Here is a 27,894-nt window from a genome sequence, read left to right on the forward strand (position 1 = left end):
AAAATAATCAGAAATATTTTTGTTTTTAGTGTGCATGTATTTTTTTTTAATTACTCCTATTTGAAGCCTCTTGTTTTTTCACAACAGCAAGGCATCTTATTACCCATTCTTTCTACTCCTTAAAAATTCCCACAGGTGTTGGTGAATTTACTAGTACATTATCCTCAGGACTATATTTTGGAGTAACAGGAGGTGTGTCAGCAGATTTCTCATCAATACACCTGCCAGTGCTTTGTATCCTATATAATAAAGAGCTAATATGCTAATTAGACCAGGTGGCAGAACGACCCGCCAGAATGACCTTCTAGAATAACCAGTGGGCGGGGGGATGGAGGGGAGGGCCAGTGAACCTGCATTGCCAAGCCAGCCATGATGGTCTGGGTGCCTCCACAGGATGGGGCACAACTGAGGCGCCTGAATCTCCCATGAGCCCTCCTCCAGCTGGCCTGGACCCTGATTGGGACTAGTGCTAATGAGCAGGGAGCCCAGCTTCTGGTTGAGCAGTGCTTATCCCCAGCTCATCCAGAAGCTGGGCTCACGGCTGGTGAGCACAGCTGAGGTGGCAGGAGCCTCTCCTGCCTTTTTGGCAGGCTGGTGGTAAGGAGCGAGAAGTCCTGGACTGTAAGAGGGATGTCTGTGTGCTGGCTTGGGTGGACACTCCCCAAGGGAGACACCCTGCCCCCCCCCCCCAGCATGAATTTCATGCACTAGTCCTCTAGTCTTTCTATAATGTTGAAGCCAGTAGCACTCTGCAACTTATGTAAATAGATAGGTCAGAGTTAGGTGGTGCTGGTCAGTTTCTTCCAAATAGTTGTAGCTTGCATTAGGCAAGCAAGTCACTGGCAGTGTCAAAATCCAAACACGTGTTCCTTCTCATGGGTTAAAGCCTTACAGGACTGAAGCAGCAAAACACCAGTCACTGCATGAGTATAATATTTATCATCACTGCATGAGTATAATATTTATCGAAAACGGAATAGTCATTTGAAGATTTTTTTTTCTGTAACACCTTCACTTTGCCTTTATAGCTTGAACTGTAAAAATCACTGCCATGCCTGGTAAAGCTGAAAAGCCAACATCATCTATCAGAGCTTATCCAAAGACAAAATTCCAGGAGTCTCTTAGGCAAAGTTCAATCATTGTTATTCCCACAGCACAGAAGGCATCTTTGGGTTCCTTCTTTTCTAAGAACTTCAGGATGTGCCCTGCATGTATTTGCAGGTGTGAGTGATCATGCTAAAGGGACACCTCCTTGCAGAGACAGGAACCAGTTCTAAGAGATTTACTGTCACACCATAGAAAAATGCTTCACAGTAGCCCTTGAGCTATTTAATATATTCTTTATTGGTAATTCTGGTGTTTCTAGAGATCCAGTGCACTGTATAAAAATACTGCATTTCTCTGGAGAGGGTGGCTTTCTGAAGGATCATTAAAAAATTCTTCAAAATCTTTGGGAGACTCAGGAAGGGTGATCCAATCTGATTGAGAATGCAAGGTAATGGATCCAATGAGATCAGTGGCTGGTAGGAAGGCTACATATATCAAACGCCATTCCACAGCAACTTTTCATACTGTGTTTTTGTTTGTTTTTTTGAGATGAGAACAGGTTTTAGTGTCTGTTCTGAGTGTCATGCTGTTTACATCTTTAGGAAGAAAGACTCCTGTGAAGTTTTTATCTAACAAGGGCAGGCATGTCAGGGCTGGTGGAGAAGGTTGTGTGCGGGATGCCTTCACCCGGGAGGCACAGCCTGAGCAGCCCCCACCAGGCTCTGACACTTCCACTGCACTACCTGCATGCCCTCAACCATACCTAATATATTTAGTTAGCTAAAGGATGATACAGACACACAACTGAAGGAAATTGAAAAAAAATATATATATATATATGAATATTAACAAAGAAATAGATATGATCTTTTTAAATAACCAAATTGAAATGCTGGAGTTGAAAAGTTGAAGTACTGCACTTGAATACCATGCTAAATGAGATAAATCAGACAGAAAAAGTTAAGAACCACATAATTTTGCTTGCATATTGTAAATAAAACTGAAATTAACAAATGAATAAATAAGAAAAAACAAATAACAGCTCATAAACACAACAGGATGGTGGTTACCGTAAGGAAGAGGAACAGGGGTTACTAAAAGGTAAAGGTGAGGAATATATGGTGAGGGAAGAAGATTTGACTTTGAGTGATGGATACATAATGCAATATATAGATCATGTGTCATAGAAATGTACACTTGAATATATGTCATTTTATTATCCAATGTCATCCCAAAAAAGAGGAATAAAAGATCAAGTAGCTTTTTTGAAGAAATGACTATAAATTTTCTAAATATAAGAAGAAATGTTGATATATCTATCTATCTATCTATCTATCTATCTATCTATCTATCTATCATCTATATCTATCTATCTATTTATCTATCTATCTATCTATCTATCTATCTATCTATCTATCTAAAGCCCAGCTTCCAAACGGTGGAACGACCAGAACAACTGGTCAACCAGTTACTATGACATGGACTGATCACCAGGGGGCAGCTCCTCATTGCAAGACCTGCAACCTGGTGATCAGTGTGCTCCCACAGTGGGAGCACCCCTCGGCTGACCAGGATGAGCAGCGCTTCCACAGTGAGAGCAGATGCTTAGAGGGTGGGTCCACAGCTGCCTAGCTGACCAGGATGAGTGGCATTCCCAAGCGGGCTGATACCTGCAGGCCAGGCCCCCAACCAGTGCATAAATCCTGTGAACTGGGCCTCTAGTAAAATATAAGATCAATAAACACCAAATAGAATCAACATAAGAAACTCACAGTAAGACTACTTTTAATCAAAAGTTTAAAAGTCAAAGAAATGAAAGATAATTCATATTTAAAAATTATACATAAATTAAATATGGAACTTCCATTTGACTCAGTGATCCCTCTTCTAGGAATGTATCTTAAGAAACCTAAAACATCAATCTTATCTTAAGAAACCTAAAACATCAATCAGAAAGAATGTATGTACCCTTGCCGAAACCGGTTTGGCTCAATGGATAGAGCGTTGGCCTGTGGACCAAAAGTTCCTGGGTTTGATTCCAGAAAAGGGCATGTACCTTGGTTGTGGGCACATCTCCAGTAGGGGGTGTGCAAGAGGCAGCTGATTGATGAATCTCTCTCATCGATGTTTCTAACTATCTATCCCTCTCCCTTCCTCTCAGTAAAAAGTCAATAAAATATATTTAAAAAAAAAAAAGAAAAGAAAAGAATGTATGTACCCTAATTTCATAGCAGCACAGTTTATAATAGCTAAGATCTGGAAACAGCCCAAGTGCCCATCAGTAGAAGAGCAGAAAAAAAAAGGTGTAGTAATACCTTGGAATACTAAACAGCAGTAAAAAAAAAAGAAGGATCACTTACCCTTTGAGACATCATGCAGAGACCTGGAGATTATTATGCAAAATGAAATAAGCCAGTCAGAGAAGATAAGTATCACATGAACAAAATAAACTAATGAACAAAATAGATCCAGAGACATAGAAACATGGAACAGAATGTCAAATCTCAGAGGGAAGGTGGGGAAGGGTGAGTGGATGAGAAGAGATCAACAAAAAACTTATATGTATATAGGACATAGACAATATGGTGGTAAAGGCCTGGGGTGGGAAGTGAGGTTGGGCTAGAAGGGGTCAATGGGAGGAAAAGGGGAACATATGTAACACTTTGACAATAAAGGTTTTTTTTAAAAAGAAGAAAATAATTATACATCAATTCCAACTAGAATATACATTTGTAATGCAAGGGTGATATATGAAAATAAATCAGTGTAATGTACCACATTCACAAAATGAAGGAAGGATAACACACTATCATTTAAAGTTATGTGTTAAATGCATTTGACAAAATTCAGCACCCTTTGAAGATAAAATCACTCAGCAAATTAGGAATAGAAGTTACCTTAATATATAAATGGTCATACGTGAAAAATTTACAGGCAACATCATACCCCATGGTTAACTTTCCTGCACAATTAAAAAAAAAACAAAAAATCATTTTAAAAAATGTGTAATTGATTTTTTTAGAAAGAGGAAAGGGGGGGGGGAGAGAGAGAGAGAGAGAGAGAGAGAGAGAGAGAGAGAGAGAGAGAAACATCAATGAGAGACAAACATCAACCAGCTGCTTCCTGCACATCTCTTACTAGGAATCAAGCCGTGACCTCTTCATGGGTCGTTGCTCAATTACTGAGCAACACCAGCCTGGAAAGACAAAGATTCTTCCTTTAACATTTAAAATTTCTACTTAACACAGTACTAGAAGTTCTAGACACATCAGTTAAGCAAGAAAAAGAAATAAAACCATGCTTGTTGAAAAGAAAGAAGAAAATTTATATCCATTTAGAGAAGACATTAAGTTCTAAAAAAAAACAACCCTACAGTTTCTATGAAAGAAAAAAAAAAAAAGAAAGAGAAAGAGAAAAAGAAAACTTAAAACTAATGGATGAATATATATAAAATTCATCATTTAAAAATCAGTTGCAGTCATGTACACTAACAATGAACCATTTGAAAAGGAAAGTGAGAAAACAATTTTATTTATAACTAGAGGCCTGATGAATTTGTGCAATGGGTTTGGCCCTCGTAGCCCCAGCTGCCTTAGCTGGCCCTCACAGCCCCTCGCTGCCTCAGAAGGCTCTCGCAGTCCTGACTTCATCCAGAAGGTCATCCAGACTTTCATTCTTCTGTTTGGTCTAATTAGCATATTAGCTTTTTATTATATAGGATGGCATCAAACATAAATTATAAATAAACTTTAAAAAGGAGGGAAGAAATTTATACTATTGATAAAAGCCATAAAAGTCACTGAAGGAAAAGTCTATATCTATATAGATAGATATAAATATAAAACTATAGAGGTGTACATATATAATGTTGGATTCTTACTTTTCACCATATACAAAATTAACTAAAAAATGGATCAAAGAGCTAAAAGAAAATAGTTATTAAAGTGTTAGAAAGAAACACAGGGGGTAAATGTCATTAAAATTGGATATGGCAATGATTTCTTGAATATAACTCTAACAGCATCAGAAACAAAATAAAAATAGAAAAGTTGGACGTCCTCAAAATTAAAAAAAAATTGTACATCAAAGGACTATCAATATATTGACAAAGCAACCTTTAGGATGAGAGAAAATATAAATAAATGTAAATCATATATTTGTTAAGATGGTAATATCAAGAATATTTTAACTATGTCTATGACTTAACAACAACAAGAACAACCTGATTTTAAAAAATGAGCAAAGAACTTGAATAGATTCAAGTTCCAAAAAATAGATTTGTAAACAAGACACTATAAATATTACCAAAGGAAATGAAAGAATACTCCAATAAATGGGCAGGGAGCTTGTGGAAATATTTTCATATCTCCAAAAAAGAAATTCAACTATCCAATAAGCATATGCCATGATGTCAACAGCACAAGCCACAACCAAAATGAGATACTATCTCATACCTACTAGATATTTATAATAACTTTTAAATGAAAAATAATGTGTTAAGAAGGCTATAGATAAATAGGAAATTTAATATATGGATTTTTGGGGACAAAAAGAGTGCCAGCTCTGTGAAGAGCAGTTTGTGTTTCTTCAACTAGAAATAGAATTAGAATGTTACCTAGTAATTCCATTTGTAGGTATATATTTAAAAGAAATAAAAGCATATGTCTACATAGAAACTAATATGTGAATGTTTATAGCAGAATCTACATAAAAGCCAAGTGACCAGAAAGACCAGTCCAATGATGCACATTGCAGTGGCAAACTGGCCTGATCAGGGACCCAGTCAGCCCTGTCAACCTCCTGCAGATCCTCTCTGCAGCCAGCAAGGCCCCCGATCAGCCCCCACCCCGATTGGGTGTGGGGACAGCCAGCCAACTGCCCGCAGCTCTTCACCCTGTGCCGGCCCAGCCCTGATCAGCCCTCATCGTGGTGGGCAGCTGGACCCCACCCATGCACAAATGTGTGCACTGGGTCTCTAGTTGTCTACAACAGACAAAAGGTGGAAAAATGTCTACCAATGAGTGAATGGATATACAAAATGCAGAATATGTATACAATAAAATATTGGTCACCCATAAAAAGAAATACATGTACCACCTGAATAAACTTTGAAAGGCATTATTAAGTGAAAGAGGCTAGACAAAAGTTCACACATTGAATGGTTCCTTGTATATGAATATCCAGAATAGGCAAATCTTTATAGAGAAAGATTAGTATTTATTAGGGTATAAGGAGTGAGAGGAATTGAGAATGATTATTTAAATGGTATGGAGGTTGACCGTATTTATTAAAAGATTATTATACAATAAGCATAGACATCTTATTGATTTTTGAGATTATTGGTATATATTTCAAATATAATATTAAATCAAGTAATCACTCAACTCCTTTATTTTGTCACTGTGAGTAAATATAAATAGAGAAAAATGGCAACATCCTTAGAAATTGAAATTATTTTTAGTGCTGACATTGCGCAATTACATTTTTCACTTATAAAATTTTTAAAACAGTAATATATGCATAGTACCTGCTGCATTTTCTAAACACCTAGGAAATTTATAAATGCCTAGGAATCATAGTTACATGATGCTTGTGCACAAAAAATTAGTAATATCAGCTCTAAAGTAACAATGAACTTATTCCAAAGTTTCAAATTCTTCAACTTTATATGTTGTTCCCTGACATTAATATGGCATTATTGTGATATAATCAAGATAAATTAAATTTATTATAATTTTTTAACCAATTTCTCCCCCCAGATTATATTTATTTTACTTTTTTAAAAGTTAGAATGGTAAAATATTGCTTTAGTTCTAAAAATATCTCTTGTCTTATAAAAACAGTTGATTTTCATTATTTATAGTAGTTCTAGAATGTAATCATGAACAGTAAATTGGCAAATACTGAATTGTTGCCCCCAGGGAAAAATATAGGATTAGGATCCTGTGGGTGTCTGGTTGCAACATTTTTATCAACCGATCAATATATAAACTTATATTTTGTATGTTTATATTTTAAGATACCTTATTTAATATATTGTTGATTTTTTAACATTCAAGTTATGGTCAATGACACTGTAACTCATGGCAGAATAAACCGTAATAATATAGTGTCATAAACCATTCTATGCTTAAAAACACTAGACAGCACTTCATCTTGGGGGTCATTTTCAACAGTAAAATCACCAATAAAGAGCACAGAATTGTAAAACAAACAAACAAACAAACAAATAAAAAATCCTTTACATTAAATCTACCCTGTACCCTGTAAAAGATAGTTGTTGGCAACTTGAGAGTTTAAACAAGAGCAAAGCATTGCTTTTGTTTAGCCTCAGCTGGGAACATGAATGTTGATCAACACACATTTTTTTTGCTATTCAAAATGCCTGGCAAAGCAACCTCAAGTACCGATTTGGGGGTTACAAATGAATCTTAATGTGTAGGCAAAACTTGCAAATATGGAATCTGTAAATAATGAGGATCAACAACATAAAAATGTATGTGTATGACAAATGCAGTTCATTCTCTCTCCTTTTTTAAATTTTTACTTTTCAATTACAGTTTGCATTTAGTTTTACTTTGTGTTACTTTGAGAGACTGATGTGCCAGTTAAAATATAAGTGCATATTTATATTTTAAGGAGAGGGGGTGTTTGGGAAGCTGGGTGAAATAGGTAAAGGAATTAAGATGTACAAATTGGTAATCACAATAGTCATGGGATGTAAAGTACTAGTTTTTTTTTAACACAGAAAAAATAACTATAAGAAATATGGTTTCCTTATTTATAAAAATATTTTATTCAGTTGTTAAATGTCCTTAAAATGTATCTTCAAAGATGTACTAACGTCTGTCATTTACTGTGCAGCTTGTGTTCTACCAGTTGAAGGTCTATGAATGTAACAATTCAAATTAAAATTGCTAATCATAGACTTAGAGGGGGAAAAAAGACAGTGGGAAATATGCACTTATATTTTAACTGGCACATTAGACTTAGAACAACTAATTCTGTCAAGTAACAAAGTGCCCAGTACATTTTATCCTATATATGAATAAAAATGTTTCACAGACTGTTTAAAATATGATTATCATATACAACTGAAAATAACCATATTATTTCAGTATACAGCAATCTTATTAGAATAATGCTTTAAGGAAAAGTTTAACATTTGGATTAGACCTTAATGAGAAAGAATATCAAGCACATGGATGATTAGAACAAAATGGTTAATTAATATCCATCTTAGTCAAACATAATTAGACACTTAAGTATACAGAAAGTTAAATAAAATAACTTGTTAGGTAAGTAACCTGTAGAACAGCTGACTACACATGGGCATGGATATAGGTGCTAAATTCAATACACCTAGAAAGAGGTACATCCTTATTACCCTGCAGTAATTGCGAGTAATAATATTCTACTGAAATCAAGGTCTCCTTATTCAAGAAAATAAAATGATTTTTTATGTTAAGAAGACTGTCTCGTGGTCATTTGTATTTCCTAAGTTTACTGAAGGTCTTTTCTAAATGAATTCTCCATGTGCCCTTCTTATGTCTTTATGTCTTTCTCTAAATCCCATGGTGAAATCCTACTCAGAAGTAAGTATTCAATTTAAATTCAACTTCACATTCTCCATGTACTTCTTATGACTGACTGAGTCCTTTCGATACTCACAAAATCCCCTTTTTTCTGCTTCCACAACACACTTTGTAGAGGCCATTGTTGGAGCTCTTATGCTAATGTGTCCTTCTCTTTCTACACCTCTTTCTACTCACCTAAGTTTGAGAAACTTAATAACAGAGTATTTCTTTAACTTTCAGAGTTTTCTCACAATCTGGTGGATAGCAAATGATAAGCAAATGTTTTTTAATGATCAAAATATTTTTAAAAAAGAATGAATTAAAAGAAATAAAAAATCAATAAATGGATGGATAAATTAAAGTCATGGTAGGCAGACTAATTATTACTTTTTGCTTCCATTAAGAATTTCATTCCATTGAACTTTACCTTTCTATAAAATCTGTGTACCTGTCATCTGCCTCTACCATTCTTTATTTATTATCACTGCCAATATCTATTGTCCTTTCTGTTGCCTTTTGATTTGTTTTTGTTGTTGTTGTTAATCCTCACCTGAGGATATTTCTTCAGTGATTAATAGAAAGAATAGAAGGGAGAGTGAGAGACAAAAAGACAAACACATTGATGTGAGAGAGACATACATTAGGTGCCTCCCACGATTGAGTCTGCAACCGAAGTATATACCCTTGACCAGAATCAACCCAGGTTCCTTCAGTCCACAGGCCTATGATCTATCCACTGAACCAAACTGGCTAGGGCCTCTTTTAACTCTTCCTCTCAACTGGGTTTCTCTACTCCTAAACTCACCATCTCTATGTGACTATTGATTTTCAGTGCACCCTGTTTTGGAGATAGTGATGTTCTTTCATTCTAGGTAGAGAGAGATGAATTTTCTCATAAAGATTTTATGACCTGCTCAGGTTAAAAGTATAGAAGCCAACAAAGAGGCCTTCCTGCTCTTACTGTATTCTCACACTCGTTCAGCTGAAAGTATTCAATATGCCAAGGTAAAATATTTTGGGGTAGCATTTCCTGAACTGAATCACTTGCCTACAAATGTTAGAGTACCTCAGCAGTAATATTGAATATTGGAGATACAACCAGAAGCATTTGCTGAGGAAACTATGGAGTTATGCTGTCCAGATGAGAAAACAATGCAGCAGTATTTAGGTTGGGCATCTAAAAATCTCTCACAGCTGTGCTAAAAATGCTGACATTGGCCTACTTTCATTATTCCAGTCATTATAAAGGAGAACACTCTAAAAATGTGGCTTATATACCTCATTAGCAAAACATTGCCTAATGTTCACGGCTAACTATAAGGAAAACTGATAAATGCAGCCCTGATTCTGCACAATGATGTTCCTCCTAAAAATTAAAGGAATGATGGGAAATTAGGTGATATCTAGCAGTCCTTCCATAAATGGTTAAGCATATGCTTAGTCTACTATCTTGAACCAGCGGTCACAGTGTCTATCTCGATCGCTGAAGCTCCAGCATCTATCATAGTCCCCGTGGTGGTCAGTGTGCATCATAGCAACTAGTCAACCAGTCATTCTGTTTGTTCCACTATTGAGTGGCTGGGTTTTTATTATATAGGATTCCATAAAGTTAGATTCATTATTAGACAGATATATGACATGGATAAAACCAGATTGGAAAGATTTTACCATTGTGTCCCAAGACTCATTTCACTTCAGAGATTACTGGAGGCCAACTAATTTTTTTAAAAGTTTTAAACCATAATATTAGCTGCATTATTTAAAAGATATGCCAGATAGACAAGATTCAGGAAACGTGTGTTTGCACAATACACATAGTCATTATTTTCTAATTAAAAGTAGGTGGTGTGTCAATAGACACACTTCCAGATGCTAAAATTAAATAGGAGATATTTTTGCATACTTTAGGACATGACTAAGAATATGACTATGTTAGGATTATTAGCATGCAAATAGTATAGATTTCAGAATTAGCCAAATTGATTTTTTTAAATATATTTTATTGATTTTTTACAGAGAGGAAGGGAAAGAGATAGAGAGCTTGAATCATCGATAAGAGAGAAACATTGACCAGCTGCCTCTTGCATACCCTCTACCGGGGATGTGCCCGCAACCAATGTACATGCCCTTGCCCAGAATCGAACCTGGGACCTTTCAGTCCGCAGACCAACGCTCTACCACTGAGCCAAACCAGCTTTGGGGCCAAATTGATTTTTATAAAATTAGCTGTATTCTGGTATAATTGACATGTATTATAATTCTCTGATTTTAGTTTACAAGTCAATGGATTTTGACAAATGTATATGTTTATATAATTACCTTAACAATTGAAATATAAAATGTTATGTAGCAATTCTTTATGCCACTTTGTATTTAACTATTCCCTCCCTATTCTTGATCTCTGAAAACCATAAATCTGATTTCTGTCACAATTCTTTTCCCTTTCTAAAATTTTCTATGAATGAAAAAAAATATGTATATGTGTTATTTTTTGTTTTTTAGTTTTATTAATCTCTGAGTTATTTATCATAACAAGTGCTTTTTAGATTAATGCATGTTTTGCATGCAAAATGGGCATATGCCCTGACCTGGAATTAAACTGTAACCTCTTATTTCATAGGTAGATGCTCAACAACTGAGCCACACCAGTCAGGCAGCACTTTATAATTTTTACCAAATAAGTATAAAGAAAATTTCTTTGTTTTAATGTAAATTACCTTGATTACAAATGAATGCCTAATCACAATGCCTTTTGTCTTGCAATTCTGTAGTCACCATTATGCTAGGACTTAAATTATATTATATGGTTTTTCTTTTACTGTTATCTCTTCTTGCTTCCTTATTCTCTTTTGATTTAGACTGAGATTTCTTCTGCATATTTAATAGTTATGTTTGGTTTTCTTATCTTGGTATTCTTTAGCCTAAGATCCATACTAATATATATATTTATTCAAATGCCACCACTTCCTGATTCCTCTTAAAAATATATATTCCTTCCTCACTGCAGTATGTAGACATTGTCTACCATTTTAGTTCTAGTTTGTGATGGAAATACTTTATTTTCCTTTTCCTCATCTTAGACTTTAACAAGCTGTTTCACCATTCTTATTCTTTAATCTTTCGTATCATTTTTTGGATTTATTTCTCTAATTTTCTAAATATTTTCTCTTGAAACATTTTTATTATGGGCCTTGATGACATCTCTCATACTTTTCATGTATGATGTTCCATAGTAATATTGCATTAAATTTAATTACGTTAAATAATTTCAACATTCTTTTATTGTATTTATTTTTTTAATATATTTTATTGATTTTGTACAGAGAGGAAAGGAGAGAGATAGAGAGCTAGAAACGCTGATGAGAGAGAAACATCAACCAGCTGCCTCTTGCACACCCCCCACCGGGGATGTGCCCGCAACCAATGTACATGCCCTTGACCGGAATCAAACCTGAGACCTTTCAGTCAGCAGACTGATGCTCTACCGCTGAGCCAAACCGGTTTTGGCAGTTTTTAACATTCTTTTAAATCAAAACATTAAAATTACTATTCAATTTTTGTTATATTTCCAGTGATTCTATTGAGAAGCTTCATGATAATACTTCACTAATACTTTGGATTTCATTGTCTTTTGTAATTTTAACTAGAGGCCTGATGCACAAAATTCATGCAAGTGACTTGGCCATCTCAGCCCTGGATTCATCTGGAAGTTAGTTTGGCTGTCTGGTCTAACTAGCATATCATGTTTTATTATTATAGATTATCACTATAATGTGTGATAATTTTTAGCACTAATTTTTAATCTCTAATTTTTAGCACTCTATGTGTTTTAAATCCAAGGTACTTGACCTGTCTATATCTGGTCAATTAATATTCATTTTTCTTCTAATATTTCTTCATTTTTATTTGCATTTTGCTCTCTGAAATTCCTATTATCTTGAATTTTGGACCTTGACTTTTATCTAACATATCTGTTATTTTTCAAAGAAGTATTTTCTGTCTTATTTCTTCCCTGTTATCTTCTGAAGGAAATCCTCAATCTGATCTTCCTAGTTACTTTTATAGGATGACTTTATCTGCTATATAATTATCTATTGGATTATTGTTTTCCAACTGTCATGTTTATATTAGCAAACTGAAAATGTTGATATTACTTTATTCTATTTTCAAATGGATAATATCCTTTATCAGCCAAAATACACTTATTTGTTTTAAATTTTTCTTTTTCTTTTCCAATGCTTCTGCTGCAGCTTGCTAAATAGTATAGTTCATTATTTTCTTATTGAGTTGTTCTCATCACATCTTATGTTCTTATTTATTCAGTTTCTGTCTCTGGAAATATGTATTAGTGAGTGGTCAAAGCTAAGCTGCAGTCGGTGCTTTTGGAAGGCACTCCAGTTTTGATAGATATAAATCCATATTGATGATTCCCATTTATTTGAGGCAGTTTTTCTAACCAGATGCTGCTGCTAAGTCCTTATATCCCTTTAAATCTAGAACTACCTCAGAGAATCTGGATTCTAAGACCTTACCATGGTTATAGCCCCTGTTCTTTTAATTATATCCACTTTTCTTAACAATAAATATGATTCTTTATAATAAACTCCCTTTTCTAAACAAATATGCAAATTCATACTAGAAGCATAATTAACAAAGTTAGACACTAATAATTTAGTTTTCTTATAGAAAAACTCTGCTTTGTTGTTTTACTTAATTAGTTTTCATTGGTTGATTCTTATATGTGCCCTGACCAGGGATTGAACTCACAACCGTGGTGTTTGGGGACAATGCTCTAACCTACTGAGCTGTCTGGCCAGGGCCTAAAATCTGTTTTTACACAGAGATTTTCTTTAAAAAGGATGAGTGTTGTGACATATTGTTAGGTGTCTAATATATACGTTTTAATGATTCAATGTTGAATTTATAAATCTTTTTCTCTCTTTTATCATGTGAGTACTTCTCTATTGCTGAGAGAAGAAAAACAGGAGCTTTATGATGAACAGAGAAAGGTCTAGCAGGCCCTAGTGACTTCAGGAACTAAGGAGTGATGTCAGTGATTGTGAGATACAAGTGATTTCTCCATAAATCTCCTTTTCCTTGCAAAAGCGACTCATTGTTTACTTACTTTCCACAGTCTCCTTCAGGTTTTCTGTTGCGTGCAATTTAATGAGAGCAGTCATAGTAAACATCAAAACTGAGTGTGTGTCAGAGAGAAATCTTCAAGTGAGTTTCATAGAATTACTTGAGCTTTTGTTTTTTAGCTCTCAGATTGTTTTCAAGATGGGGAAAAATTAAAGATCCAATTTTGATGCTAATTACTACATTGTGAATGTTGTGTATTGTGAGTGTGTGTGTGTGTGTGTGTGTGTGTGTGGTATATACAATTACAGACTTGGCTTAATAATTCCATGAGGCTCAGATTTTGACTTAAGTTTAAAAGACGTGATGGTGAAGTATACTTCCTACCATAGCCGCTCACCTATTTCCCTTTTCCCTCTGCAACAGCCATCATTCGGTTGGCTGCTGTTTTCTGTTGCCAGGGTCAGGCCCCTTGAGGCAGACAGCTGGGCCTCCTTGATTGAAGATCTCCACCTCTATAATTCACCTAGACCTCTCTAATTCCCTGCCACCCATCATCTGCTAGCGGTACAGCTTTACAACCATTTGAACATAGAACAAGATATATCTGCTTGCTTTGCCCTTTGGGTACACTAATCTTTTTTTCTGAGTCTGTGTACTTATTGGGGGAGAGGTTATTGTTTCTAGTCAGGGGGCGTGAAGATGTAATGAGAATGTACTTAATTTATGGTCGCCGTTTCTATTTGCCTTATGTGTGCTGTGTCCTTTCCAGATATTTCCCAAAGGAACACTTAATTCATCTAAAATATTTCATATATAAATCCGCGCTTATGTGGTAACTTCACCGGCACATGGTGTAAACTCATTTTTTTCTATTTGCCAATTTGGCTTAATATGCCCTGGAAGGGAACGTTTCCCTGATCAAATGGAAGAAACAGGAACTCTAATAGAAGGAATATAGGTCCCTTTTCTACTACAATTTCCTCATTCCCTCCAAATGAAAGCCATAAAACACTTGTAGTTTTATTTTTATTTTTTTTTGCAAAATAATGGAGGGTAAGCTTGCAGGATAGAAGAAGGAATAGTGTAAAGCTTGCTGATGCTGGAGATTTTAGTTCTTTATTCTAGGAGTTAAAAGCCTTCGGAAGAACACAAGATCTCTGTGTGGGCATTTTACTGCGGTGGGGATCAAATGCCACTGATTCCTGCTCATTAGGGCTGCTTCTCCCTCACCTGGGAGGCTTACAGGAGCCTTTAGGAGAGCTCAGCGAGGATTAACTTCATAGGCAAGAATAATAAGAAAAAATCTGGATGGTGGGTCTTAATTTGTGAGAGAATGAGATCATTTAGTTATTATACCCTGGGAACATTTTAAAAATTTAAATGCTTTACTGCCTTAAATACATATTAAATCCTTTAAAATCTGTGAGAGATGGGGTTAATACAATGGTGCTTGTACTCATATATTTTTTTTCTCTGGGTGAGAGAAAGCTAACTTTGGTTATATTAGGAATGGAAAAAAAAAATCACTATCAATTTTCCTTTTTGACTTCAGCATATCAGAATGAAGACATGATATACTTGGAGTGCATGGGTGTGTTCGATATAACTCATTATTTTAAGCCACAAAGTATTAAGTATAATATTTCTGTTATGAACACATAATACATTATAAATACACATAGAGGCATATTTTTCTTATTATCACTTGTCTCGATCTAACTGCCTTTTACTTTGAAAATTACTTTTAATGATCTTAAAAACAAATGACTTTACTATATAGCTGGAGGAATTGGGGTCCAGAAAATAGGGCTTGGCTAAGTGTTATAGTGTCAATCAGTGTCTGCTCTTGCACTGCCCAGACTTTACACTCTCTAGCACACCTTATAATGTATTTTATAAAGCTAGACACTATTTGGAGAGCAAACATATTTTCCAAGAACTTCATTGTGCTTATGCCAATATTTAGTGTTAATCCATGTTTATAAATGGCAAATCTCTTAGCCAAAATAGTAAACAAAGTTTCTTTTCACTATATAGTACTCATTATTCGGTTTTCATGTAATTTTGCTCAATCCAACAAATTAACAATTATTTGTTTAGGATGTCTTATATCCTAAATATGGTACAAATTTTAGAATAAGGAAAAATATAAGACATAGTGACTATAATCAAAGAAATTACATTTCTATAATTTTACTTATAGTATTGGATAATGATTATATGTTTGCATATCTATTTCCTACTTTTTTTCCCAACAACATTGTAATACTGAGGAATACAAGCTATATTTGCTAATATAACTGATAAAGAAAATGTGTTTTTCAAACTATAGCAGATTCTAATTAGAATATATTGAGTTAGAATAGTTATGGGTTCAACTCACTAACAAGATCTTCTGGTCAGACAGTTTAGCAAACATTTTAAAACTTTATTCCTTTAATTCATATGTAGAAATCTATTTTCTTTCATATCGATAATATAGTATAAACATCAGGAATATTACTAGTGTCCAACTCTATTTTCTCCCTCAACAATATTTCACTTGAAGAGGTAAAAAGAATTTCCTTAGCCATAATTTGTTAGTTCTGAGGCTTTTACCCAAGGCACACTAATGAAATGGGATGGAAAGGAGACATGGTATAGCCGAGTAGAAATGAAGACACATAAAGATCTCTTCCAGATGGTTACTAGACTTAACATGGACCATTTCATTAGTTATTTAAAGTTGAATCACTGTATTTTATACCTAAAACTAATTTAATATAGTATGTCAACTATGCTTCAATATAAAAACTAAGGCCTCTGAATGAGAATGTCAAAAGATAAACATACTGGTCATATAATTTTAATAATGTTCCATATTTTTGCTCAAAGCCCAAGTTTTAACAATAAGACTTCTGCTTGGCTTTCTTTGAAAGTAAATCTCACTTCGTTTCTAATTCCTATTATTTGGGTTGCTATTTTTTTGTTGCATGCAAAAGCTCTGATATTTGCAACCTATAGGCCCTGGAATTTCTACTATTCCTATATTAATTCCCAAAAGGTAAAATATGCCTTTTTAGGTCTGATTCTAGCTTCAGCTAATGCTGCAAACGTTCCTTTAGAAAAATGTCACCTACTCTCTGATATCCTCCAACCCTTGACACTTTGACCTAATGATCTTTATCATTCCTTGAATACCTCATATGTTGGTGACCACTCTGGAATCACATATTATGTTTCCTTTTCAATCCTCAGTTCAAATTGTATTGCCTTGTATGTCATCTCTTCACCTGGAATGTATGTTCTTTTTGTGGGGTTATTTTACTCTGTTATCAACCCAAAGGAGCTTATGATCAGCTATTGAATAGTGTATGGTTACTCTAACCACAAAATATACTGATGCTGCTGATAAATCCTTTGAGAATTTTCAGAACCCCTGGCCACATAGATACTGTATTAAGGATTTTGAAATATTACATGTAAGAGTAACTTATATCTCAGTCCAGTTCTCACCCATGGCAACAGCAGCTTGTCTCACAAAGGATTACATTGTGGTGATTTTTTGTTTGTTTGTTTGTTTGTTTTTCTTTTGTGTGTGTGTATGTGTATTTTGTTGTTGCTGTATGTAATACAAATCTCAACATACTGACTGTTTAGTTTTATTTTATTTTTAAAAGTGAAATCGTTCACACATGCAAACAACAATAATCTTATTTAAATAGATAATAGGTACTAAATTCCTTGGGAATCGGTTATGTTTAAATTTATTTTAGAAACATTTACTCAAATAGAAGATTACAACTATAATCTAACTAGAGGCCCGGTGCTCAAAATGTGTGCATGTGGGGAGGGGAGGAGGTCTCCTCAGCCCAACCTGAACCCTCTCCAACCTGAGACCCCTCGGGGGATGTCCAACAGCTGGTTTAGGCCTGATTCCCAGGATTGAGCCTAAACTGGTAGTTGGACATTCCTCTCAGAACACAATCCAGAACCACTGGCTCCTAACTGCTCACCTGCCTGCTTTTCTGATTATTTCTAACTGCCTCCCCCTCCCCCCAGCCTGGTTGCCCCAACTGCCCCCGCCCCCTGTCAGTATGGTAGCCCTCAACTACCCCCCTGCTGGCCTTGCCTCCCTTAACTGCCCCCCTGCCAGCTTGTTCACTCCAACTGCTCCCCAGCCTGGTCACTCCTCAAGGCTGCCCCTGCTGGCCTGGTCGCCCTTCACTAACCCCCCACCCCTGCCATCATGGTTGCCTCAAGCAGCCTGCAGTTCAGTCATTTGGTCACCCCTCACTAACCCCACTGCTGGCCTGGTCACCCCATTCAGCCTGCTTTTTGATAATTATTGTGAGGGGGTCCTGAACAATTTGAATATTACCCTTTTATTAGTATAGATTTTATCTTGAAAATAGTACTTGGTATATTAATTCAAAAACATTGAGTTATTCACTCAAAAAAAAATTGTTTAACTGGGGTTTTACCTGATTCATGGTGTAAAACTGGAGGATAATTTTCAAGGGAGCTAAAAATTTAGCAATTTCAATAGATATCCATGTACTCAAAACTATTCATCTACAGGGATAAACTCATGTCATGTTTAAGCACTTAAAATATCACATATTAGGTTTTCTATGACAATATCTTATTACAATTGTTATTTTTTACTTTATTCATAGAGGCCCTGTGCACAAAATCTGTGCAAGAGTAGGCCTTACTGCCCCCAGCTGCCGGCACCACATCGGGCACCTAGCTTTGTATCCACAACTTCTAAAACTAATATTTGTCTTCTCATAGGCATAGCATACAGATTTGTACTTTTATTTCTTTTTCCTGAGTTATAGTGTTGCCTAAGTTACCGTTGTTATTATGGTGGCTTCTTCCCAAACTCTTATCCAGCTCAACTCAATTGAAGTCTATTTCTGAGAATTTCAAAGATTAGAAAGGGAAAGCTCTTAGTAGGAAAACATTAAATGTAAGGCTTTTTGTGTTTTTTTTTTTGTTTGTTTGTTTTTTTAGGAAGCAGAGTATTTTGAATAAGAAATACTATTGTTTGTATTGTGTATTGTATAATGCAACTGAGATTGAATGCACTTGTCTTCTTCAATGCCATGAAATTATATTTGAAAGGTTAAAAATGGTTTTGGTATCATATGGCATTCTACAGTCATATCTGATGATAGAATATTACATATGTTTTAAGTGCTGAAGTATCTTATTAATGTCTGAGTTTTGAACGTCTTTCTCTAGAAGATAAGATTCTCACAGTGAAACTGATGTGTAGAAAATATTTTCTTGGGTTTCAGGGTACAGTAGATAGCTATCTGGATTTTAAATACCAAAATGTTTTTGCTGTCATTTTTTTTGTCAATTCTCTTGCTGAATTAATATTTTAGTTTTTGGGGGATAAGTGTGTTAAAAAAAAAAAGGGTAAATCTCCCTTAGCCATTCTAAAATGCAGTTTATTGTGTCTGAGGATAGAGGTGAATTCAATTCGCTTTAATAAAATTTCATTGCTTCTTTTGGTTCCATGCCCTTGCTCTAGATATTTTGTATACAAAATATAAACTAAAAATAATCACTTCTCCATAAACTGATTACCAATACAGCAAATAAAGAAAGAATTATAATAAAATATGATGGGTATTATGAAAGAGATATGGGTCAAGTAGTAATGGCATACTGGTAATGGAGATTTTAATTCTGGGTGGAGGAGAGACAGGAAGGCACTTGGAAGGAAAAAGTAACATTTTAGCTAAATTTACAACAATAAAGTTTCTCCAGGGAAAAATAATATTTTAAAATAAATATATATTAGAAATTAAAAATCTCTAACCCACTAACTTTCACAGGGCTGTAAAACTTTAATATATTATAACTCAAGTTCTTACTCTAAAAAAATTTTTGGTTCCTATTTATATTCCACAAAAAAAGCTGAACAAATGCATGAAATAGTTTTACAATGATTCTTGATTTTAGTTAAAATGACTACATGGAGAAACAATTCTAAGAAAGTCACTTCTATTTTGAGAGTTTTGGAATTACCTTCTGTAGTGTCATCAATAAATCACTAAGGCACAGACTACATAAAAAGTACTAACTGAGGGTCATCACTGAATTTTCTTTCACTCATTACTAAATCCAGCGAGTGCTACATTGGAAATACATCTTCAGTCTTTCCTATATTTCCTTTCTTTCTCCAATAATCTTGAATACCTGTGTTTCTCTACATGCATGATAAAATAAAAAAAATAAAAATAACTTTGATAAATTCTCATCAGCACAATTCACCCCTCTGCCTTGTGCTTTCTCTCCCATTATCATCGATTTCAGTCTCTTTCTCTATTTGAGGCAACAAATAACAAATACAGTGGATCACACTCATGTTCACTTACCGAAGGGCACTGTTACTGCATTTTTGCCTGTCTTCCTGGATCTTTATTATTTACTAGAGGCTCAGTGCACAAAATTCGTGCACAGGAAGGGTCCCTAGTGGCTGTCAGCTACCAGCTGGGGCCTCCCTACCCTGGTTACTGGCTGCCAGCCATGGTTTTTCTTAGTTACATATCGCCCCTCTGTGGCCAGTGCACATCACAGCGAGCGACCCAACTCCTGGTCAGTAGAACTCCCAAGGGGACACTTTTTGCATATTAGGCTTTATATAATATAGAGAGATATATATTTCTCTATTGGTGGTTCTCATCAGCACACAGATTGCTGTTATTTCTCCCACATTAAAATGCAATAGTAATAAAATTATCTTGTGATTTCATATAGCTCATCAGTTACTGGTTATCTACACTGATAAAAAAAGAAGCTTCCTCAAAAAGGAAGTCCATATTCATTGACTTCAACTCCTCTTATTACTTTTCTAATTTCAGGTCTAATTGCCATAAAACAAAAATGTTCATTTCCTGAAGTATAGATTTCATGAGTTTGACAATTGAGTATGTCCATGTAAATAATATTTACAAGATCTAGAACAAGTTCATCATCTTAGAACCTTCTCTCAAGTTTCAATTAAGTCAATTTTCTATTTGCAGGGGGAAAACAATGATGTAAGACATTATGCATAGGAACACAGTAATAATTTTTTCTATTGGCAGGAAGAAACAGGAATTAGTTAAATTCTAAAAAGCCAAAAGTGTCCAAGCAGAACACCAGACTCTACTGTGTATAAGAGGACTTGAAGAGTAAGTGTCTGCAGTTTTACTGTTGAGATAGAAAAATAAGAGCTGTTCACACATAGGAAAATTACTTTTCTGAAGATGGATTTTTAAATTCAAGTCAAAACACAATACTGTGAGTCTGGGTTAAAACAAGAAAGCTAAAACGAATGTGAGGTGAGCATATAGTAAATCTTACAGGCAATGGCTCGTTGTCTTGCTGTTCTCATTAAAGTTCTAGGTTTTGCCTCCACAGCAGTATTTTTACTTGTCTTAAAGGTGCACTTTCCTAAATTTTATTAAAGATACTTAAATGCAGTTTCTGGAAAAAAGTCACAATAATCTGTGCAAGGGGGTTTTAATCAAAAGCAAACAACCTTGTTCTTCAATTAAAATTAGACTTTTTTCTCATTAATTTTTTCTTGCTGTAGGCATGCATGGATATTCATAAGTCATATGCAAAAATGTGCTTGTAGATGACAGTATGTTCTCCTTACAAAGTAGAAAAAGATCATAAATCTCTTCCACAAATCAAAACTCAAATGTCTTCTCTCTGATTGATTTATTAGTATATGCTAGAGTCCTTGGGCACATTTGAAATTACACAAACCATGTGATATATCTAGGACAGCTATTTTTAAGCTCGGCAGATATACTTCTATATTATAGTTAATGAGCTTTTGCAGAACACTTGCCTTTCTGTTTTATGGGCTGTTAGAGTCAATTCTAATACCATTTGCCATTTTTTAAACTGCTGGTTTTTCTTTGACCATTATGTCATATTTTGATATTTGGAAGAAGGTAAAGATTAACATTTTTTTGTGGACCAATTTAATTATTTTCTATATTTTTTGCTATTAAATAATATTTTCAGAGACATAATATGAAGTTCCATGTATTAATTTCATTAATATATTAATGAACATGAATAATTCAAAACCATAGTTCCAGTTAATGCCAAATTTAATTCTGTAATGAAATGCAATAAAACTAAAAAAACTAAAGAGTTCAAAAGGCACATATAAAATTGTGACAATAGACATAAATTAATTAAATAAAGAATACAAGAAATTGTCATTATTTGATAAATAGTTAAAATAAGAAAACAATATGCCACAGCTTTTAGAAGATAAAAATAGACTGAAAAATTTCATAGATGTAATATTTCAAATATTTATTTTTAGTAAAAAAAAGAAATTAAAATAATTTGTCATAAGAAGCTGGAAGAAAACAAAAGTGTCCAAGAAAATCATAAAGGATTAAAATAATGATAGAGAAAATTTTCAACAAATTGAAAAAATAACACATAATTTATATGTCAACTGAAAACTGATTGCTTAAAATAGTAAAATATTCATATAGTTCCAGATTCAGTAATTTTAAAGTAGTCAGGGCATAAAGACCACTAGAATAGAACAGAAAATCTTGACATAAATCCATATATATATATATTTATATATATATAGTCCATTTATTTTCAATGTACGTCCAACAAAATTTATTGGGAGAAAATATAGACTTTACAAAAAATGGTGCTTGAATAATTGAACACATTTATTTCCATTCAGGGGAATATATATATATATATATATATATATATATATATATATATATATATTTATTTCAGAAAAAAATGAACCACTTAGAAAAATTAACTCAAAATCAATCTAAATTTTAAAGTTTAGCTTTATTTAAAAATCAATGGCAATACATTTGAATGTCTTGATCCTATAAAAGATATAGATATTTTCCAAATCAATTAAAAAAGATTGAAAAAACCTTTGAGCACCAAAACTGGTTTGGCTCAGTGGTAGAGCGTCGGTCTGGGGACTGAAAGGTCCCAGGTTCGATTCTGGTCAGAGGCATGTACGTTGGTTGCGGGCACATCCCCGGTAGGGGGTGTGCAAGAGGCAGCTGGTTGGTGTTTCTCTCTCATCGACGTTTCTAGCTCTCTATCTCTCTCCCTTCCTCTCTGTAAAAACTCAATAAAAATATATTTTAAAAAAAAACAACAAAAACCTTTGAGCAATGAAATCCTGAGACAAAGAAGAGGATGTTAGCCATGAGTCCTAGAGTGTGACAAACTTAAAACTAAAAGTATCCAACAGCAAAAAAGATTTTTATTTTTATTTTAAGCATCACATAATTAGAACCAGGATAGCTATATGAGACTGAGTATAATAATGGAGTTTTAATTCCAAGACTCTATTTCAGCTATATTCTCTCCTGTTTGTTTCAGTGGCCTGGAACAATGGCATCTCTGTAGGCCAATCTATCATACTAGAGGCCCAGTGCATGAAGTTTGTGCATAGGGGACGGGGGTGTCCCTCAGCCTAACCTGTACCCTCCCCAATCTGGGACCCCTTGAAGAATGTCCTACTGCTTGTTTACAGGGATCAGACCTAAACCAGCAGTTAGACATTGCTCTTGCAATCGGGACTGCTGGCTCCTAACCACTCACCTGCCTACCTGCCTCATTGCCCCTAACCACTATGCCTGCCAGCCTGCGCGCCCCCAACTGCCCCCCCTCCCACCAGCCTGCTTGCTCCCAAATGCCCCCCTGCTAGCAGGATCACCCCCAACTGCCTCCCCCCCTACTGGCCTGCTAGCCCTCATCTTTCCTCCCCACTGGCTTGCTCACTTCAAATTGACCCCCTGCTGGCCTGCTCTCTCCAAACTGCCCCCCTACTGTCCTGATCATCTCCAACTGATCCCCACTGACAGGGTGAGGGACTGAGGGGTGTTTTCAGGCTGGCCACACTCCCTTCAGGGTGGGGATACCGACTGGGGTGCCTGACCAGTCTGGCCAAGTTTTCAGGCTGGCCAAGTTCCCCAGTGGGGACCCTCACCCCATGGGAGTGTGGCCAGCCTGGTGAGGAGCTGAGAGTTATTTTCAGGCTGGCCATGCTCGGCCATGCTCCCCGCAGCAACCCAGGCTCCCAGCCCCTCCTTTTTTTGTTTTCTTTCTTTTTCTTTCAGTGTCTCCTTGAGCAGAGGCCAGGGCTGGCTGGAAGCAGGTATCTTGGATTTATTTTTCTTCTATAATTGAAACTTTGTAGCCTTGAGTGGAGGCCAGGGCTGGCTGGAAGCTTGGGTTGCCAGGGCAGGCCAGGGTAAGCAGGAAGCTTGGCTTCCTCCATCGCTGGGGGCAATTCAAGCCTCCTGCGGTCTCCAGCTCTGTGGTTGTCACTATCTTGGTTGAGTTAATTTGCATACTCACTCCTGATTGGCTGGTGGGTGTAGTGGAGTGATGGTAAATTTACATGTTACTCTTTTATTAGTGTCGATTAAAGGCCAGCAAACATTACTGCAGAATGACCAGAACAACTGGTTGCTATGACCTTGTACTAACTGAGGGGGCCAGACACTCAACATAGGAGCTGCTCCTGGTTGTCAGTGTGCTCCCCCAGAAAGAGTGCTGCTCAGCCAGCAGCTGGGCTCACAGATGGCGAGCACAGAGGCACTAGTGGGAGCTTCTCTTGTACACACAACAGTGCTAAGGAGCAGTGAGCTGAGCCATGAGCAGGAGGGCAGTAAGGAGCAAGGGATCCCAGACTGCTAGATGGCACAGGCCAGGCCTAGTCCTCTATCCCCCTGCAGTGTACCAGGCCTCTACTTAATTTATAATATTAAGATATATGAAGATAGTACATATCTTTAATTATCAGACTCTGACTTAAAGCATTGAGTAACATGCCCATCCTTAAACTAAAGCCTTACTGTAAATAGATATATAGTTTCTATGGTTTTCCCAGTGTATGTTGTTTGTGGACTTCTATATTCAGGAATAAATGGGTTCTTTCATCAGAAGCATGATAAAATCACCATGTCATTCACCCCACTGTTCCAAATAGCTTTCATGTGTCATTTCTTTAAAATAATCAAAGAATTTATCCTTCTTTTTTACTTTCTAGTAACTGATCCTTTGTGTACATTATGTATCTTAGAGGAAAATAAAGTCTATATTTTACTAGCCTAAAAAAAAATAGTCAGAAATATTGTCCTCATCCTTTATTTTTTTAATTATTTATTGTTGAAAGTTTTACATATGTCTTTCCCCCGCCCACAATTGGCCTCTCTCTGCCCACTGCAGCCCCCAGCACATGTCCCCTACCTCCCTATTGTCTGTTTCTATTGGTCATGCTCATATGCATGACTACAAGTCTTTTGGTTGATCTCTTACTCTCCCCTCCTCAATCCTCCTTTGCATCTCTGTCTCTGGATCTATTTTTGTTCATCAGATTATGTTGTTCCTTATATTTTACAAATGAGTGAGATCAAGTGATATTTGTCTTTTTCCAATAGCTTATTTCCCTTAGCATAATGCTCTCCAGGTCCATCATGCTGTTTCAAATGGTAAGAATTATTTCTTTTTTACAGCAGCATAGTATTCCATTGTATGAGGAAAACAGTATGGTGTTTCCTCAAAAATTAAAAATGGAACTCCCCATTTCACTCAGTAATCCCACTTCTAGGTGTATAACCCAAGAAACTAGAAAAACCAATCAGAAAGGATATATGCACTCCTATGTTCATAGCAGCACAATTTACCATAGCTAAGATTTGGAAACAGCCTAAGTGCCCATCAGCAGATTATTCCTCATCCTTTCTTTACTCAAGCGTTAAACATGTGAAATAGGCTCCACCAATCAGATCTTAGCACCAGACTTGAACTGATGTGTCTTGCTAAGTGTTCCTAGACTTAGGAAGAGAGCCATCTGGTGGCCATTTCAGTTATAGGAAGATAGAGTCCTGGATACAAGAGAAAAAGGGGTATTGACCAGTGCTACAAGTATAGCTGGTGGTAAAAGATACAAGGACCCAGTATTTGAACATAGTAGCAGAGATTTCTTAACTGAAACAAGTCTGCTGTGTAATTGTGAAAATTGTTTTGGCTTTCAATAAAAACACTCTATTTCTCTCATTCTTCCAGAGATTAGTGAACTCCCACATGGTCTTTATCAAATATATTTTATGGTATAATGGTTAATACACTTAAAAATTTACTATATAATAGCAAATATATAATTTCATTGGTATTGGACATACTTTCTTTAAATTAGTTCAACTTTTTCAGAATGTATATATGTATTAAAATTCATAAATCTTAAACAAATACATATATGTATGCATGCATGTATATAGATTTGTGTATATGTGTTTATAAACACATGTACATATAGGTATGATCAATTACAATAATATAGTTATTATATGTCAACTTAATACTAGTAAATGGATCACACTAGTTAATATATTTTGACCAAGTAGAATTTATTCCACAACATACAAACTGATAATAAAAATTATACTAATATATTTCAACATATTAATAGTTAAATGGTAAAGAAAACCATAGAGCATGTTAGAAAGTCAGAAATAACTTAAAACAAGAATGGGAAGGGAGATATAATCTTTTGTCATTTCAAACTACATTCAGATTAGATTTAGACATTAGGCATGGCAACCAGATTCAGCCAGACTCAGAAGCTTACCCTTTCAACAGATTAAAACAAAATAAATATCATCCAGTAACCTTCAGAGTCAGCGAAAAACCTTAACTTTTATAATGGACTAGAGTCACAATGCACAAAATTTGTGCATGGGTAAGTCGGGTCTCTCAGCCCAGCCTGCACCACCCTCTCATAATCCTGGACCCTTCAAGGGATATCTGACTGCCACTTTAGGCCCGATCCCACAGTGGTCAGACATCCTTCTTGCAATCCAGCACTGCTGGATCCTAACCACTGGCCTGCCTACCTGCCTGATCACCCCTAACTCCTCTGCCTGCCTTCCTCATCACCCCTAAATGCTCGTCTGCCTGTTTGATTGCCCCTAATCACTCTTCCTGCCTGCCTGGTCACCTCTAACCTCCTCTGGCTGCCTGGCTTATGGCCTCTAACCATTCACCTGACTGCCTGATTGCCCCTAATCACTTCACCTACCTGCCTGATCACCTCTAACCACCTCTGCCTTGACGCCCACTGCCTTAGCAACTTTGTCTGGAAGGATGTCCGGAATGATGTCTGGAAGGTTGTTTGGCTGTCCAGTCTAGTTAGCATATTATGCTTTTATTATTTATAATGGATTTTGAGGAGAGGACCAGAAAACATATAAAAACAAAAATAAACAATAAGTGTTTGTCCATACAAACAAAACAAATTAAAGAACAAAATTCAAAATAATTGTATGGAATGAAACTCATAAAATAGTGAGATTATAAAAAGAATCTAAACTATTGAACTAAACCAGTAAATATATTTCAACATATTAATAGTTAAATGGTAAAGAACACCATAGAGCATGTTAGAAAGTCAGAAATAACTTAAAACAAGAATGGGAAGGGAGATATAATCTTTTGTCATTAGTATTTTGTGAAATAAATTTACTTGGTCAAATATATTAACTAGTGTGATCCATTTACTAGTATTAAGTTGACATATAATAATAGTTTAGATTCAGTTGGTATAATATGGAAGCAATTTCACAACATGGAACTCCAATTAAAGAAAGCTAAAACATGAATGAAAACCAATAGCCAAACAAATTAATTAATCCTTGTCCTCAAAAAAGAATAATAGAACATTATGAAAGACACTCTTAAAATAATTAAGCTTAAAATAAGTAAAGTAAAGGCTTATAAATTGCTTAATAAAAGAAGGCAAATTTTAAAACATCCAAATAGGACTTCTTATATTGAAAAAAAAAAAGAAAAAGATACTGCATTAAAATATTTAATGAATGGAATAAAAATATACTGGGCCAAAAATCAACTGGTGTGAAAAGCAGACATGGGAAATGATTCAATAAGTGTCACAAAGAGATAAGGGTATTTATATTATGAAGAAGTTTCATAAGAGACAGGGAACAGTACAATAATTTCCAAAATCATTCTAATATGAGTGAAGGGATGAAAGAATAAATGAAATAATAATAACAATATTCCAAATAAGACTTACTGAGAAATTTCCAGAATTGACTAAAGATCTGAATCTCCAGACTTAGAAATCATTACAAATCAAAAGTGGAATGAAAACAAACAT

At 35.3% G+C, this 27,894-nt stretch overlaps 1 pseudogene across 1 annotated transcript; it reads right to left on the reverse strand.

Moving 5' to 3' along the window:
* Positions 1-756: 756 nt before the first annotated feature.
* LOC311615742 (archaemetzincin-2-like) lies at positions 757-13,804 on the reverse strand (annotated as a pseudogene). The gene is made up of 2 exons: positions 13,750-13,804; positions 757-1,532 (listed from the first exon to the last, which is right to left on the reverse strand). The product of its transcript is annotated as an archaemetzincin-2-like (transcript).
* Between the last annotated feature and the right edge of the window lie 14,090 nt (positions 13,805-27,894).

Source organism: Pipistrellus hanaki (genome assembly GCF_964339955.1).
Source record: "Pipistrellus hanaki genome assembly, chromosome: 2".
Classification (NCBI taxonomy): domain Eukaryota; kingdom Metazoa; phylum Chordata; class Mammalia; order Chiroptera; family Vespertilionidae; genus Pipistrellus; species Pipistrellus hanaki.